The sequence below is a fragment of the Leptonychotes weddellii genome, chromosome 5 (assembly GCF_054177405.1).
Source record: "Leptonychotes weddellii isolate Sample4059 chromosome 5, ASM5417740v2, whole genome shotgun sequence".
Lineage (NCBI taxonomy): Eukaryota > Metazoa > Chordata > Mammalia > Carnivora > Phocidae > Leptonychotes > Leptonychotes weddellii.
In genome coordinates this window covers 64,530,201-64,541,138 of record NC_138373.1, presented here as the reverse complement: position 1 = coordinate 64,541,138, position 10,938 = coordinate 64,530,201, and positions in this window count along the sequence as shown.

Genomic DNA, 10,938 nt, shown 5'->3' with positions numbered 1-10,938 from the left:
AGGGGGAGTGGGAGAGGGAGAAGCAGGCTTCCCGCAGAGCAGGGAGCCCGATGTGGGGCTCGATCCCAGGACGCTGGGACCATGACCTGAGCCGAAGGCAGACGCTTAACGACTGAGCCACCCAGGTGCCCCTCCTTTCTCTTCTTAAGTGGGACTGGTTTAATTAACTATAATGAGTGTGAATCACCCTGAGAACTAATCTTTTTTTATTTTTTTCAAAAGTATTCTCCTAATGTGAGTGAACTGAGGGCTCACTGCTTGCCTCCAGTGGATAGAAAGCAGGGTAGAGGGCCTGCAGCAGCTTATTGCAAGACTTATTTGGACCCTAAAGTAGACTTCCATCTTAAGTAATATTAACAATGATCCTCTACCAGGTTCCCAATTCTGAGGGTTGTAGCTGAACCTAGAAGTAAGTGTCAAGTAGCAACTTGGACATAGCAGGGATGACTAAATAGTTACTACAATGTTTTTAAGACCAGGAACTAATACCTAAAGATGGAAAACAGCCAACAAGAGCTAATGATGTATTGGATTCAAAAACTGAAAGGCAGATGCTTAAGGAAAAATACATGAGACATATCTTTTAATCTTTTAATTGCTATGTGTGTGTGTTCTGTATTTCAGCCTTATTATGAGCTCCTTGAGGTCAAAGCCTAATCTGTTAAACTGTTTTTCTGTCCCCTTAATAATGCCCTAGGATAGTTTACTCAGTAAATCCATGGTGGTAAAGACAACCTTGCAGGTAGCCGAGTAGTATTTCCCTTTTTAATTAAAAACAGCAGCTATGGATGTTATTTCATGATTGACTCATTTATGTAAATTGAAGTTTTGTTATCAGATGCATACCTATTAAGATTTTTACATCTTATTGATGAATTGACCCTTTTATCATTATGAAATGTCCCTCTTGATCTCTAGTAATGTTCCTTGTCCTGAAGTATATTTTTCTGATTTTAATATAGTCATTTTCCTCATTATTTTTGTTTTCTTTTAAATTCTTGAGTTTATTTAGAATAATTGGTCTTATAGTCCTTTTCTGCTAATTCCATCATCTGGATCTATTATATCTGGGTCTATTAATATTGACTGATTTTTCTCCTCATTGTGGGTCACATTTTCCTGTTTCTTCACATGTCTAGTTATTTTTATTGAATGCTGGACATTCTGAGTGTTACATCGTTGAATGCTGGGTTTTATTTTCCTTCAAAAAGTGTTGAATTGATTTGACAGGCAGATAAATTGTTTGATTATTAGTTTGATCTTCCTGAGGCTTGTTTTAAGCTTTGTTAAAGTGGATCTAGTTCGGCCCTTTTGAAGGTATTACATTTCTAAAGTCTTTACTGACTCTTTCAGTTGTTTAACAAGCTAGCTTCACTTTGGCTGGCCAGAACCTAAATGTCTCCCTACCCTAGATGAGGCCTAGGAATTGTTCAGCTTAAAGCTTCCATTTCCTGACCATATGGAGTTTTACTCTTTGTATTTGCAGCTTAGTATTCAGCCAAAGACTCAAGGGAACTTCTATGCACATTTCTGGAGTTCTATGTAGCTCCCTTTTCTCTGGTATCTTACTCTACACTCTCTGGCTCTGTCAGTCTTCCCAAACTCTGATCTCTGTCTTCTCAACTCAGTGAGACCTCTATGCTCTGCTTGGGTTTTCCCTGGGTCCAGTCCAAAAACTGCCTCCAGATAAAAAGCTGAAACAATTGTAGGGTTTACTTCATTTCCCCCCCTAAAGTCAGGGATCGCAGTCCTTTGCTGACTATTTTCAATAACTGAAAACTTTTGCTTCACATATTTCATCCAGTCTTTTTAGTTATTTACAGTGGGAGGTCTAGTCCAATATCATTTATTCTGTCATGACTATGGGCAGAAACCCTGCTTAATGATCTGTGTCAAGCTTGACCCCAATATCCATAGAGAAAGAGCAATATTTTTCTCCCATTAATCTTTAATTTATCCTTGCTATATGGAGATGTGTACTTGCTGCCAGGATTCTGCAAGTAACTTGATCTGAAGTATCCTAACCAGGCCATGAAAATGATAGGTAAACCTGGCTATCATTACGTATGAAGCAGACTGAGTACCCTTGAGAAAGAAAAATGAAAAGCAAGAAAGTGGAAGAGGAGAAAGAGCAAAGGAAAGAGGCGGGGAAGAGAGAAAATCACATAAGAAGAATGGAAAAGGAAAAGAACAAGAATTTTAAATCTCCATGAATTAGGTTTTTCAGAAGAATAACACTTCTGCCTACAGCCAGGGGTGCTGTGAGCATGGAGGCACAGATGAGAAAAAGGGGACAAAATATTTCTCTTTTTATTCATTGCATTTTCTTTCTTTTGCAAGGAAGGACAAATTTATAAGAAATCTTTATAATAAGACAATGAAAAGTGATAATGAGAGTGGAATATTTTAACTTAAGAATTTTTTTACGTTATGAAATGAAGACAATGGATTTTGGCAATGGAGTGAAGGTGGGTATTGAGTGCTGGAGATGTCAATGAATAAGTATTCTAGCTGTGCCAGATAACACAGCTCATACACTTTAGCTCCTTTCAGCTTCCTCAGCAAAATGGCTTACTATGTGTGGTCTATAACATCAGTAAATAATCCATCCTAGAAGGCAACAGGTGTCGAGTTCTTTACTTCTTACTTGTATTTCTAATTTATTACTTGTAGTCCAGACTTAGCTCTTTGGAAACAAAGCCCATACTGTGGCTATAGTTGCCAGAGTTATCGAAGCTAAGGGTATTTTTTTCTGACAAAAGACAAATGGTTGGAAATTAAATGTATTTTTGTTGTTGATGTTGTTGTTTTGTTTTGTTTTGTTTGGCTCAGTGGGAAAAAATTCTACGATTCAACAAAAATCCTCAGCAGTGGACCAAACAGGCTGGGAATGGCAGGGGATTTCCTAGAAGTGTTTGCTACCATTTCTCAAGGACAATCAAAATCTAAAACTAGTTGTTTCCTGTTTCTCCCTCTTTTTTGCTAAATTGGAACACTGAGACAGACCAGAAATTGAAGATGTGAAAAAATGTCTCAAAGTACAGCTGTTTTAAAACGGCCATTAGGAGCAACTTAAGTGTCCAAAGTTAATATGTGCATGAGCTTCTGACATTAGCTATGTGGATGCTTCCTCTACTTGGAGCTGAGAGGAGAAAAGCCTTCCCCTAAAGGATGCTTTCAAGCAAGAATTTATTTTGGCCATCGACATGAGAGCTTGCTGAGTTTTTCTGCCTCGTCCACCCCTCTCTCTACTATAAGTGAAGGTAGCTCAGAAGGAGGTGACACTCATTGATTCTAAACTAAGGAAGGGAATTTCAGCAGATGTGGGGTGGGAGCGCATTTCCTGATCCACACTGTCAAAACAAGGATTTAAGGAGAGCAGGGCTATGCCTGTGCCTCCCTTCCATGGTGCTCTCAATGTGTCTGCAGCAAGTGGGACCCTAATTTAAAATGATATTTGTGATGGGGACCCAGAGCACACAGCAGCTGCGTGTGGCTGGGCTCAGTCCTCTTATGAGTGCTCTCTGTTTGTTGACTGCCATTCTGAAGTCCTAGCTAGATAGGGGGCCAGTTCAGATGACTTTGTCAATGGCAGCACCAGCAAGCGACAATGGATGGAAGGGGACGGGTGTTCTCTTCAGATGGGGAAGACAACGTGACTAGTGCCATCTAAGTATTTACAATCTCATGAGAGAGAGAAGCACACATTCCCAGGCAGCACTGCGAGAGCAGGGAAAAGACCTCAGACATCATTGGCTCATCTGAAGGAATTCTTCAGACGGAGAAGAGCAAAAATGAAGTTAAGAAAATTGTTATGGGCTGAATTGTGTTTCCCCAAAATTCATATGTTGAAGTCCTAACCCCCAATGCCTCAGAATGTGACTGAATTTGGAGACAGACCCTTTAAAGAGGCCATTAAGTTAATGAGGCCATTGGGATGGGCCCTAATCCATCCAACCGGTGTCCTTAAAAAGAAGTTAGGATATACACCTGGGATACAGGAACACAGAGAACGACCACAAAACGACACCAGGAGAAGGCAGCCATCCACAGGCCAAGGAGACAGGCCTTCGGAAGAAACCAACCCGACCTACACTTTGATCTTGGATTTCTAGCCTCCAGCACTGTGACAAAACTGATTTCTGTTTTGTAAGCCACCCAGCCTGTGGTACTTTGTTCTGGTAGCCCTTGCAAACTGATATATAAGGTGAAGGAATTTGTCCAAGTTCACATAAGAATTTGGAATCAGAGCTCTGAATCTTCCAGAACTGCAACCTTCCCGTTTAACCACAGAACTCACACATACGTACATAACAGAGGAGTCACTCAAACTTTCAGAGGGTTTTTTCTGTATACTTCTATGAAGCCAGAGAGCCTATAATGGGAAAATGTGTGCAATTCAAATGCTACTTACAGTGGTCACGAGAAACCCACCTCTGGAGACTCACATTGAAGCAGAGCTGGTGTTAGCACAGCAAACACTCTGAATCTGACGTCTTGGGCCACAGGCGCTGGCGATGGGGACATGTGTGACGGAGCCCGAGAGAGCGCCGCCAAGGGGGGGGCTGTGGCAATGGGCTGAGTGAAGCTGCAGGACCTCTGGCCCCTTCCCAGCCGGTTCCAGCCTGTTCTGGGTGCTAAGTGCCCTTGCTACCGCCACCAAATACGCCCAGCTTAAGGGTAAATGCCTCCTGGGTTCCTGTGGTGCCTAAGAGCTTAGATCAGGGCTAGTTTGGAATGACTGTGCACAAAACGAATAAATAATTCCTGCTTAACTGCAAGCTGCTTCAAGGCTAAGTCCCTAAATCTTCGGATGCCCTTCTCATAGAGAATGTCCACAGGGCACTCTCTCTCTCCCTGTACATTTGGGCAGAACTCTCCACACCTCACCTTTTCTTCAGGCCTCCCACCCAGTATCAGGCCACCAGCGCAGGCTGCCTGAGAGTGTCTTTACCCTTGTTGGTGGAAGAGTCATTTCCCTTTAAGTTAGTTAGCTCATGTGTTTTCACGCTGTAACTCTCCTCTGTGAAATGCCTCCTCCCTCTGGCTTTATGGTACCACTCGCCTACCTTATGTCAACATGGTGATTTGCTATCTGCAGGCTGTTTCCCCTCCCAGCTGACACGTGTGCTGGGCTGGGGGAGTCTCGGAGGGAAGGAGTCTCCAGCCTGGGCAACTGGGCAGACGGGGCTGCCATTCCCTGAGACGGGCACATCGGGGAAGGATCGTGGGTGGGGAGGGAGAGAGAGCAGAGATGTCTGTGACAGTTGGATGTGAACCTGCCCTGGGATGGAGGCAAGACTCAGAAAGTCTCTAGCAGAAGGCCGACTGGTGAAGACCTGCTCACTGGAGGCATTTCCTTGATTTCTCAACACATCCCTGCCTTTATCAGCTGTATCACAGGTCCCCACCAAAGGCAACTCCCCTTTTTGTAGATGTACAGTGAGACGTCCATTTTGATACATAAGGTATTGGCCTCTCTGCTGAAGGAGGCATAGGAAATATCACCATCCCAACCCACCGCGAAACCCCCTTTCCCTAACTTCGACTCTGGCTGCCACCTTATCCCGATTCCTCTTTCATCCTCCCTCTCCAAAGGCAGCTACCCGTATGCACCCACACGCTACTTGTTCAAGCCTCCTTTGCCAAAGGGAATGAGGTGGTGTGCTGCACATCAGCCAGTTTGCACTTTTTCTGCTACGATCATCAGTGGGAAGCTGGAGCAATCTTGTCTTCAGACGCCAGCCAGGCCTTTGGGGACTCGCTGAGGAATAATGCTCAGTGGGTGGCAGCAGGCGCAGCTTGGATGACTTCCTCCAAGCAAAGCCAGAGGGATGGGATCATTAAGACCTCTTGAATCAACAGGGAGTAGATTTTCATAAATGAGTCAGCTCTCATAAAGCTGGCACGTCTGCATCTAGCCCTTATCTGTGCCTTTCCGGAACCTCCTACCACCCTCAAGGCCCTGAGCATCCAGCCTTGGGCTTGGGTTAGGACTCCACATAAATAAACTGCAATGCTGGAAAATCCAGTGTTATGCCCAGTTGTTCCAGTTATTTCGGGACATTTTCCTGCTAACAGGTTGTCCCTGATTACCACACATTCCCCCAGGAGCGTCAAGTTGTCAACCCAATTCATTTGAAGCTGACAACTCTTTGATCTGAGGGCTTAAGAATAGAGCTTGTTTACTCTAACAAGTATCATATGCAGTCAGAATCTGGATGGGGAAAACGTCTTAACATAATTTAATACCAAAATTCTTCTTTATAATAGGTAACATACACAACAAGATGCACAAGTACCTGAAAATTTTTATTCACAAAATCACAGATATTTCAATAACTAGGGACATTTCTCCAGTATTTGGTTCCAAGAGATTTGATCACTGAGATTCAGGGGAGGTTGCAAAAAAAGCCATAGACCCTGAGCAGGGGAAGTAGTGGAATGAGTCTGATGTTGTACCGAGTTAGGCTAATTGTGTACGGTGGACATAGATTTGCTGCAGGGCAAATCTGTATTCTATGTAAACTCAAAAGAACAGGCCTGGGAAGATGAAAAGAGTCATCAGGAGGATTTAGAGACTATCTTGCCTTGTTAGTATTAAAGTTTTCTATTGTAGCAGTGTCCCTAGACCTTGTGTTTGTAACACAATTAGAGCTTTTAAAAAGTTTTGGAAAGCGGCAAGTCACCTCTAGTGGAAACAACAAAGTAGAGTATGCTTTGCTGTGAGCAATTTCTGCTACTGACCAGTGAGTGAAAAGATAAAATATGTAATTGGAGCTAAAAACCTCAAGCACCCACAAGTGTCCAATTTCACGTTCAAAATGCTGTGTCTAGGACCAGCCAGTGGGTTTTTCAAAGCCCCCATTTATTAGAGCATGAAGGTAGTGAGGGAAGGCAGTGCTGTGGATTAATGAGCTGGACACCTAAGAGGGCAATGGGTGGGAAAGTATTTTCATTGGTATTCAGTACTAGGCTCTTTAATAAATAGACCATTGACAACTGGGAGAACTCTTTTCTATTTGCTCAATTCTTTTCAAGCAGTGGATTTGCACTCACAAGACTTTTTAAAGCAATATTTTCTTGATGCATCTCTGTTGTTAATGTCACCAGGATGTCTAGGGAAGCAAAATGAACAGAATCTGAAAATCCAAGAAATCACATGAAGCTTGTTCTTCTTCCTGGCAGACTTTTTAACAATGGACTGGTTAAGAATCATCTTGGCGTGAGTTCAAATCCCCGCTCAGCCCTCCTCGAGTTAATTAACTTCTCTTCACCTAAGTTTTCTCAGCTGGAAAGTGGGGGAAATAATACCACTGCAGATGGTAACTGGGGAATTTAAAAATTAATGTGAAAAGTGATTCTTAAACTTGTTTCTTAGACCCTGAGGTTTGCTCGTGGTATTGCAGGAACGGCTCAGTGGGTGGAAGGCGGCCGTGCATGATTTCTTCCACTAGAGCAGATCCGGGTGTCTGTGCCCTAAGTACACCGGGGGTTCCAGAGAGGAGTTCGCCGTGCGAAAGCGCTGTGCTGCGGGCGCAGACAGCAGGAGCCCTGGTGTGTGCACGGCTGGCGGGAGCTCGCGGGCAAACGCAGCTGCTAGCACGGACGGAACCGGGACCGTGCCTTAGGCCGGTGGTCCCCACCCTGTTGGCCCCGCGGCCTCGGACGGGGACAGGCGCCTCAGCGTCCGGGCCGGGGGCCTCCAGGGCACAACGTCGTCTTTCTCACAACCCTGAGTGCAAACTGAGGATGATTCTGGTAGAAGGGTAAGGGCGTTGCGTGGGACGGAGGGCACGTCCGAAAGCTTCCTAACTCCCAGGGTTCTTCCGGAGAGCCTGGTGAGCCCATCCAGTGAGTTGTGGGGCCAGATGATCCTCCCTCCCGGGAGTTGTACTTCATAATCATTAACGGGGAGCAGCAGCTCGTGAGCTCCAGTCGGGGCCGGAGCCACTAGCGGGCTCGGGGACCCGGCAAACGCCCCCACGTGGCCAGAACACCTTCGCCCGAAGGACGGAAGGGGCCCACCGCTCCGCCGTGCGCTTTTCCGAGGCTGCGCCGTGGCCCGCTGTGCCCTCGCGAGTGACGCTGGCAGACGCTCCGGGCTCCGGGCGGCGAGCAGCACGAGGAGGGCTGGCAGGGGCTCGCTCAGGCCCCCAGCAGCCCCAAATACTTGTCCCTGCCTCGTGATGTAGACCAAACTCTGACTCTTCCTCCTCTCCCCCGGATGCCGGGGAGGTCAGCGCGAACGTGGTGAGCACGGATTCGCCACCGAACACAGACCACGCGCGTCCTCCTGGCGCCTTGTGCTCCAGGTTGGACGGAGCTGCAGAGACATTCGGGCAGGGGCGTCTTCTAAAACTCCAGGGGAGAAGCCACGGAGCGACAAAAATAGGTCATTTATAAATGGATGGCAGGAAACCTGCTTGGCGGCGGCCCTCTAAATTCCCTCCTTTCGCCATGGTTCAGTCTACACATTTGCTCAATTGTCTCCAGACCTTTTAGGGCTGGAAGGGAGGCTTTCTGCCGGGACAGGAGAAAGTTTCTGATCCACGGCTTTGCAAACGGTAACTGGGAGCTGGTGCCAAACATCTTGATTCCAGCCCTCTGGTAACTACAGTAGGAAAGAGAGGCAGCGTGGCAAAAGCACCCTACTCGGAGGAGAAACCAAATACTGTCTTTGACCACACGTCCCACCCAAGTGATTGCTGAGACCGCCAGGCCCCTGCCCAGTTGGTGAGGCATCAGACAGGCCCCGGGAGGCCCTCGGCGGCCCAGCCCCTGCCCCAGCAGTTCTCAGTTGACACCAGGACAAGCCTGGCATCTCCAGCCCTGCACAGCGGCCGCTCTTCGAGGGCCTTCCCTACACAGAGCGGACATGCACGCTCGTAACTAGTACTGACCGCCGGGTCCAGTTCTCCCCTCTAGAGCCTCTACATCTACTCCATCTTTCAGCACCTTCATTCAGTCCTCCCAAGTGCAGCTCTCACAGGCCCTCCCGGCATTGGGAGAAGCTGAGACCAGTTCCCCATTAGGGTATTTTATTCCCTCATCCCATCAACAATATTTACGGAACCTAGAAGGGGCGTTTTTCTAAGCTCTGGGGATACAGTGGCGAACAAGACAGAATATCCTTGGTTTCAGAGAGCTTATGGGGCAGGGTGGGCAGTAAAAGTTTCTATCCGCTCAGGATAGGAAGGACTGGTCACACAAGTAACCATCAGAACTGGTTTAAAACCCATTCTCACGGGTGGGTGAGAGCTTCCCAGCAGCAGCCTGGCCAGGCATGAGCGCCAGCGCCACCTCAGTAACCACGCCTCCACAGGTCAAGGTCAAGCAAGCCCCGGGTGCTCTGGGAACTGAAGGCGCCGGGCCCCATGCTCCCCAGCAGCCTCCAGGAGATCCACTCTGCCCTGGGCTCAGAGACAGCGCCTCAACAGCTGTCCGTCCCTCAGCAAGCGGGAAACTCAGCTTCCTGTCACAGAGGGAGTGACAGCTCCGCCTCGGGTGGAGAGAGGGGCCACCGGAACCCCAAGTACAGGGCTTCTCGCACCGTGCCGTGCCGCGGAAGAAGTGAAATATGGAGGCTGGTGGGGTGGGAGGTGGGGAGACATGCTACGTTAGGGGCCACCGATGGGATGACTGAGACATGAATAGTGAGGAAGAACAGTCCACACTAAGACACCCACTGAAAGTCAGAGACTGGGCATTATTTTGAGCTAGAATATGTACCTCAGACTTAAAAATGAGAAATCACAAAACCACAGCCCAGCAAGACCCATACATGCCAGAGGAGGAGCCGTGCTCCTCAAGGGAGGAGACAGTGCGGGGCTCGGTCACAACCCCCCTGTGTTCCAATTGTCTAAAGCACTTAAACGGAGACCTGAGGGGTAGAGGGTATCACTGGAGGGCCAAGCAGTAACTTTGAAATAGCAACTCCTCGATTTCTGCAAAATGCCTATTAACAGGCCAGACCCACCATCTGCACGGTTCCTATACTTAGCAACCATAAAAATAGCAACCCCTATATCCATGCTTTAGGTATTGCTAAGCTGTCTCTTCTCCAAGGGCGCCGCGCCTGCAGATGCATGCGACAGGTGGGGCTTGCGTCCTCGGCAGTATTTGGGGCCAGTGTCGCCGAGCTGGACGCCCGCAGGGTGCTGTGTGAGCTCAGCTAAGTCACTTAGCCTTTCCGACTTCAGCTCCAGCTGGAAAACACCGGACAGCATCTGCCCCACTACCACCAGGGAGCTGCTGAGGTGAGGAGAAAGCTCAGTACATTGAAAACACCCAAGATATAAGGCGTAAGGATGTTTCTGGGGAAAAAACGTGATGTTCAAGATTGAATGACACTGTTCCAACCTCCCGGGTTGGTTTCCAAAGCCTGTCATATGTACATGTACATCTCTACTGAGAGTCCTGCCTCCCTAACACCATCCCTCGGCAACATTAAGAAAGAGAACATTTTTTTTTAAAAGATTTTTTAATTTATTCATTTGAGAGAGATATGGAGACAGAGACAGAGCACAAGCAGGGGGAGAGGCAGAGGGAGAGGGAGAAGCAGACTCCCCGCGGAGCAGGGAGCCCGACGTGGGGCTCGATGCCAGGACCCTGGGATCATGACCGGAGCCGAAGGCAGACAAGCTCAACCATCCAAACCACCCAGGCGCCCCAAGAGACAGAACATTCTTGAGCGGAATTCTTTTCCTTTCCTATTTATCCAGGTCCCACACACATCCAGTTCAAGTTCTGCTTCTCTCCTTAAGCCTGCCTCAAGGCTGTCCTGAGCTCTCCTGGGAATGCCGTTCCCTCCCTCTAAAGGAGGAGGTCTAGGTTTGGTGTGCACACAGACAGGACCCTCGCCCTCTGGAGCAGCGTTGCAGGGGCAGGAGGCCCGTAGAGAAGTGACCAGAAGAGAGCGTGGCGCAACGGCAGCCA